This window comes from Propithecus coquereli, unplaced genomic scaffold (genome assembly GCF_000956105.1).
Source record: "Propithecus coquereli isolate 6110/MARCELLA unplaced genomic scaffold, Pcoq_1.0 Scaffold63, whole genome shotgun sequence".
Lineage (NCBI taxonomy): Eukaryota > Metazoa > Chordata > Mammalia > Primates > Indriidae > Propithecus > Propithecus coquereli.
Window position 1 is genome coordinate 8932338 of NW_012152285.1, and position 6853 is coordinate 8939190.

General features: G+C 40.0%; 1 pseudogene; it reads left to right on the plus strand.

The window, feature by feature from the left end:
- The first annotated feature begins 5872 nt into the window (after nt 1-5872).
- On the plus strand, nt 5873-6298 carry LOC105822687 (annotated as a pseudogene).
- Nucleotides 6299-6853: the final 555 nt, after the last annotated feature.

A 6853-nucleotide genomic window follows, 5' to 3' on the forward strand; every position in this document is an offset into this window, starting at 1 on the left:
TCAGTGTTTACAGCTGCTTGCTTCCTTATCAAAAATCAGTTTCTGTCTTTATGTATTTACTTATTTATTAGAGACAAGGTCTCACTCTGTGGCCCAGGCTTAAGTGCGGTGGTGTGATCACAGCTAACTGCAGCCTCAAACTTCTTGGCTCAAGTGATCCTCCTACCTCAGTCTCCCAAGTAGCTAGGAGTACAGATGTGTGCCACCACACCCAGCTAATTTTTTAAAAAAAATTTTGTAGAGGTGGGGTCTTGCTATGTTGCCCAGACTAGTCTTGAATTACAGGCCTCAAGTGATCCTCCCATCCTGGCCTCCCAAAGTGCTGGGATTATAGGCATGAGCTGCCATACCTAGCCAATATCTGTCTAGTATATAACATAAATAGTGTGGCTGTCTCCCCTTGCTAATTAATCACTTTTCTTCTTAACTGAAGGAATCTTTTTGAGCACTTTTATGTAAATTTGGAGCCAATGGGAAGGTTTTATTTTGTTTTTTCCTTGTCAAAAGCCATTGACCCACTAAAAAGAAGGAATCTACTTATAAGATAAAACTGTTTTCAGTTGGCCATTTTTAAAAGTTAGCACAGAGCTTACTGTTTCTTGTTTTTGTTTTCTTTACCAGGCAAACTGCAGAAGAATGGATGAAAAAAATATACACAGGGACATAAAACTTTTTTCAGTAGATACAGCAGTCAATAAAAACGGGCTTCAATTTGGTATAATAGTACACAGAGAAGAGAGAGAAAGTGGGAGAGAGGGAAAGAGGACAAGAGAGAAGAATAGAGAGTTAATGAAAGAGTGTGTAGTCAAAGATGGGAAAAGATAAAAGCTGATCCCTTGTTCAGACCACTTGCACAACCTTAGTCCCTGAGCTCACCTTACATCCTAACCCTGCAAATGCCACACCTCTTCACCTGGATCCATGAGCCTCCAGAACACGTAATCTATTCCGTCTGGTCCCTGATCCCCTGATAAAACCGACTTCAGGGACTTCTTTCCCCAAATTCGTTTCAATTCTCTCAAGAATAATGAGCACACTCAAGGAGAAATCTCCCTACAGTAGGTTATTCACCTTAATTATCCATATTTTTTTCTAGAGTATGTACAGTTTTATTGGTTGCATTTTGGGTGGCTCATTTTTAGAAGTCCAGAAAAAGTATTTAATACATTACCTAGCACTCTAAATTCATCCATTCAAGTAGCATTTCCTGTTTCCCTGTCGAATGCCATCTGGGATACTGAGAACAATAGGACTCGAGAGGGCATTTCTCACCTCCTGTAACATAATTCTCTAGTAACCAGACCATTAGCCATTCTGTCAAAATATCTTGTATGTGGCCCTATTATTTCTTTTATTTAAGTAAATGCAAGTTGTCAATAATGAAGTTAGCTAAGAAGAATACATTTTAAAGGGGGGAAAAATCTGTTCCTTAAACTTCACCCACGGAAAACAGAATTTTTTTAGAATGTATTTTTCAAGCAGTTTGATTTGACAGGTAAAGGAGGAAACAAATATTTTAAAATTAGTTCTGAAAAACAACAAGATAATTACAAGTCATCATTAAAATAAATAAATTTCATCACTTCCTTCCTTCTACCTCCCTTTCTACCCTCATCCATTCTTCCAGTGTCTCTTGGTAGAAAGCATTATACAGAGAGAGAAGCTAAGAACAGATAAATGAATTTTAAAGTCCATGAACTCAGTAACTTATCTTCCCTCCGCCTATCCTTTGATCTAGGCAGGGACTCAGAAGTCAGCTTCCAGTGTGCCTCTCTATCACTGGTCTCAGAAGCTTCCAGTTATATTAGATAATCCTTTTATGGCCTGGCATTCTTAGTGTCCAATACAATTACTGGTTAATCTGATGGCTGTCTCCTCTCATAAAGAAAGTTTTTACAAGACTTGCCAAGACCATATGATGACTAGACCAGATCTAGCCTCAGAGCTCTCAGCTCCCTCCTGGCTCTTCCCTGGTTCTGACAGTGACGCCCGGGCAACGCTCTCAGCAGGCCTGGGTGAAGGGACCCCTGCTTGGGTTCTGTTTATATTCTGAACTTTTAAGTACAGAAGTAAAGCCAAAATTTTTCTTTGAATACTGTTATGAAACCAGTTAATTTTCTGATCTACTGTAGGGACAGCAGAGTGAAAAATCATGCCACACCTCTGCTCAAAATTCTCCAGTGGCTGCCCATCTCATTCAGAACAAGGCCAAAGTTCAGTGGTTTACAAGCCTGGCCAACGTGCTCCCATCCCACTTGGTTAACTCTCTAATCTCCTCTTGCTTTCTCTATAGCCATGTGACCTACTTGCTCTTCCTCTGGCATCTCAATATAAATATTAAGGGGACATAAATGTTTTATTACATGGATACCTTGTATATGCTTAAGTCATGGCTTTTAGTGTGCCCATTACCCAAATAATGTTCATTCTACCTGATAGGTAAGTTTTTATCCTTCACCCCCCTCCCAACCACTGCTCTTCTTGGTTTCCAATGTCCTATACTTCTCTTTGTGCCCATTGTTTAGCTCCCACTTATTAGCGAGAACACGTGGCATTTGTTTTTCCATTCCTGAGATACTTCACTTAGGATACTGGTCTCCAGTTCCATCCATTTGTGGGATACTGTTCTGTTCATCACGTTGGATGGTACCTTCTTGTTTTGTTTCCTCTCTTGGGTATGTTTTATAAGAGCTATGAGCTTTAACTTCTGGGTATTTTTATACTGGTGGGTATCTGTTGTGCTCTTCCATGTATAATGCGTTTTTGAGCATTTCCTGTAGGGCAAGACTAGTAGTGACAAATTCCCTTAGTGTTTGCTTATCTGGAAAAGTCTTTATGTCTCCATCACTTATGAAACTTAGTTTTTCAGGATACTAAATTCTTGCCTGGCAGTTGTTCCGTTTAAGAAGACTAAAAATGGGGCCCCAATTCCTTCTGGTTTGTAAGGTCTCTGCTGAGAAGTCTGCTGTTAGCCTGATGGGTTTTCCTTTGTAGGTTAGTTGTCAGCATCTCAATCTTTTACTCACCACAGGGCCTTTTCATTTGCTGTCTCTTCTGTCTAGAATGCTGTTCTCCCAGGTATCCACAGGCTCACTTCCTCAATTCCTTGCAGTCTCTGAACAAATGTCACTTTGTCAGTGACCTTCTTTGACCCTTCACAAAACAGTAGCAGCCCACTCCCACCACACTATTCCCCATTATTTTAAAAATAGCTTTATTGAGGTATAATTCACATCCCATACAATTCACCCATTTAAAGTGTACAGTTGACTTTTAGTATAATCACAGAGTTGTGAATCCATCACTGCTCAATTGCAGAACATTTTCATCACCCCAAAAAGAAAGCCTGCAGCCTTTGGTCATCACCACCCTCCACACATGAATTACCCCAATCCCCCAACTATAGCCAACCACTAATCTCATCTTCTTTCAGTCTCTATATATTTTCCTATTCTGGACTTCTCATATAAATGGAATTATATACAATATGTACTGCTCTGTGACTAGCTTCTTTCATTTAGCATAATGTTTTCAAGAGCATCCATGTCGTGGCATATATCAGTACTTCATTGCTTCTTCTTGGCAGATAATATTCCATTGTATGGATATATTACATTTTATTTCTTCATTCATCAGTAGATGGACCTTTGAGTTGTTTCAACTTTTTGGCTATTATGAATAATGATGTTAAGAACATTTGTGAACAAATTTTTATATAGATATATGTTATCATTTTTCCTGGGTATACACCTAGAAGTTGATCCCCATCTTTTTTATTCTGCTTTATTTGAGCACTTATTAGCATCTGATAGATTACATATTTCCTCATTTTCTGGTTTATTGCCTGTCCTTCTCCCACTAGAATATATGCTCCCTGAATACAGGTTCTTGGTCTATTTTGTTCACTTCTTAGAACAGTGCCTGGAACTAGTAGCCATGTAACAAATACGTGGTGTATGAATTATTCAAAGACTGCTAAAATTAGGGCAGATTTAGGGGGAAAACCTATTAATTCAGTAAACCAATTGTGTGTACATTAAAATTCAATTTGTGGGAAGAGGTTTGGAATGACAACTTGCAGGGATGTAAGAAAATTTCCAGAGCTGACACCAGCCTGTGCCTTAAAGTTATTTCCCTTTGGTTTCAGTTCTTTCCCTATAAAACGTTTTATCTATGTGAAACTGGAACATACACACTACCCAGGTGTCTTATTTGGCATATCAACATTTACAGTCTGTTTGGACAATAATTATACCATTGCTGATTTAAATTTCTTTTCTTTTTTATTTCATCAAATATAGCTGGGTTAGGCTTTTAAAAAATGAAAACTCTCTCTTAATTACTTTAAACTTTTATGGCACATGTATTAACTGGAAGACTAAAATAAATCATATCAACATAATATGTTTATTTATTTTTTTGTTATAGTATTTTCCAGTTTCATATAGGTACAAAATGTATCCATTAACAGACACAGAAGGAGGATTAGTCGGGTGGGGAAGAAAAACCTCGTTCAGACTCTTTGGCTACGGCTGTTGCTGTGTAGAACTACAGTCTACATTCCAAGTGCTCACTCTTAGAAGCTGCTACCTCTTCTTTATACACTGAAGGGTTGCCTAAAATCGACAAGTTTCTCTATCATTTCTTTATTTAGGAAATTTATTTCTTGATTTGGCATAATTCCTCAGGTGCAGGGGGCAGGGGAGTAAGAAAGCTGAAAAGTCTTTTTCTTCTCCTCTTTTTTTTTTTGGTTGTTTTGACTTTGTTTTTGAGACAAGATCTCTCTCTCTGTCACCCAGGCTGGAGTGCAGTGGTGCAGTCATAGCTCACTGTAACCTTGAACTCCCGGGCTCAAGCGATCCTCCCGCCTCAGGCTCCTGAGTAGCTGGGACTACAGGCACGCACCACCACGCCCTGGCTTCTTCTCCTTTTGACATCCTGTTATTGAGCAAACTGCACATTTTGTCTCCCTTGTACCTCAGTGTCCTCAATTAGGAAGACCGTGGGTTTAGAGTTTAGACCCCAGTCTCTTTCTGGTTGAGCTTGAACGTCTGCAGAAGTTTGAACAAACCAAAGCAGACAAGAAGCCAAAGGAATGAGACGTTCCTTTGTACAGAGGCCTTGTTTTTGCTGGAGAGATATGCTTGCAAAATCACTGGCTATGTTCCTGGGCCAAATACTCCAAAATGTACTTTGTCAGGAGAATTTCCTATGATTAAATCCCAGGGACAATTTATATAATCTGCCTGCTACATGATTTTAAGAAAGCATTCTGGGAGAGCAAAATGGACCTGGGAAGTAATACACAGATGCCTCATTCAACGAACGTTTGTTTGCCTATGATGGGCCAGACTCTGAGCAGAAGGGGTTAACGTTTTCTCACCTACCCAGCCCTGGGTCTCTATGCGATAGGTGTCCCTGGTTTGGTCTGTTTTACAAATGAGGTTATGGAGCCTCAGAGATGTTAAACATTCTTGACATTCTTTTCACCCTGTAAAAACCACTCCAATTATATAGATTAATATATTCATGATGGATTGAGAACATTATCTTTGCAAGTGAAGTGCACAATATGTATTGGGAGATAACAGATGCTAATAATTACAACAGTTCTTTTCAGAAGCAAAAAAGAAGATATTTGTCCCCCTGTAACTAGAGGATTTTATGGGTAATTGAAAAATCTAAAGAAATTCCTTTATTTTCAATTACCAAATATAAATCATAGAGCACTTCTTTAAAAAAAAAACAAACTCTTGTGAAGTTTGGAAACTCTAAGAGGTGCTTTCAAGAAAATTTAGGTAGGCTGGCTGGGCTCTTCGCAGATCTTTACAGTTCTAGGGGCCGAACCCCCTTCCCGCCCCCAGCACTTACAATGCCACGTGGAAGCCGAAGCCGCAGCCGCAGGTCCCGCATGGCCCCTTCAGCCAGCCAGGCAGCTCAGATGAGAACTGCACCCAGGCCAGCACTAGCATCTCAGCCGCCAGCGGCAGCCCCGCCCTCTGCAGTTGGCTCACCTGCTGCTGCGCCCTGGCAGCCAGGTCTGATGGCCCAGATGGCAACCACTGCAGCTGGTGTGGCTGTGGGCTCTGCAGTCGGGCACACACTGGGTCATGCCATCTCTGGGGGCTTCAGCGGAGGACATAATGCCGAGCCCTCAAACCCTGACATCACTTACCGGGAGCCTCAGGGAAGCCAGCCCACACAGCAGCAGCAGGTGTGCCCTTGCTTCTATGAGATAAAACAGTTTTTGGACTGTGCCCAGCACCAGAGGTCTGTGAGGGTTTCCGTGAAGTGCTGAAACGGTGCAGACTTGCAAACGGATTATCCTAATCGTTCAAATTGAAGAAATGGAAAAATCAGCTCTCAAGAGTAAGTTAATGTAGTAACTGATAGTGAACGTATAAAGCATAAAACCATCAGTTAAACCTCTCCTCTGTCATTTAATAGCTTCCTTGCTTCAGAATTGCAGTGGAAGAGGGTGTTCTTACTGTGTAGAAGTTCATTGAGATGATAAAGAATTGGGGGCTGGGTAAATGTTGGCATGGCCTCCTTAAACCAGCTGTTATGATGTTATTTGTGAGGTAATTAGAATAAAGCGATGTCCTTCCAAAAAAAAAGAAAGAAAGAAAATTTAGGTAAATAAATTATTCATATATTGTTACAGGATCGGGGAGGCTCCAAATATTAAATAAATACTTCCTTCCCCATCCATCTAGAAGTGACTAATAGACAGTTTTCCTAATATAAAATCAGTTAACAAGGGCAACATACGTAACCTAAACATCTGTACCCCCATAATATGCTGAAATAAAAACAAATAAATAAAAAAATAAAATAAAACAAAATAAAATCA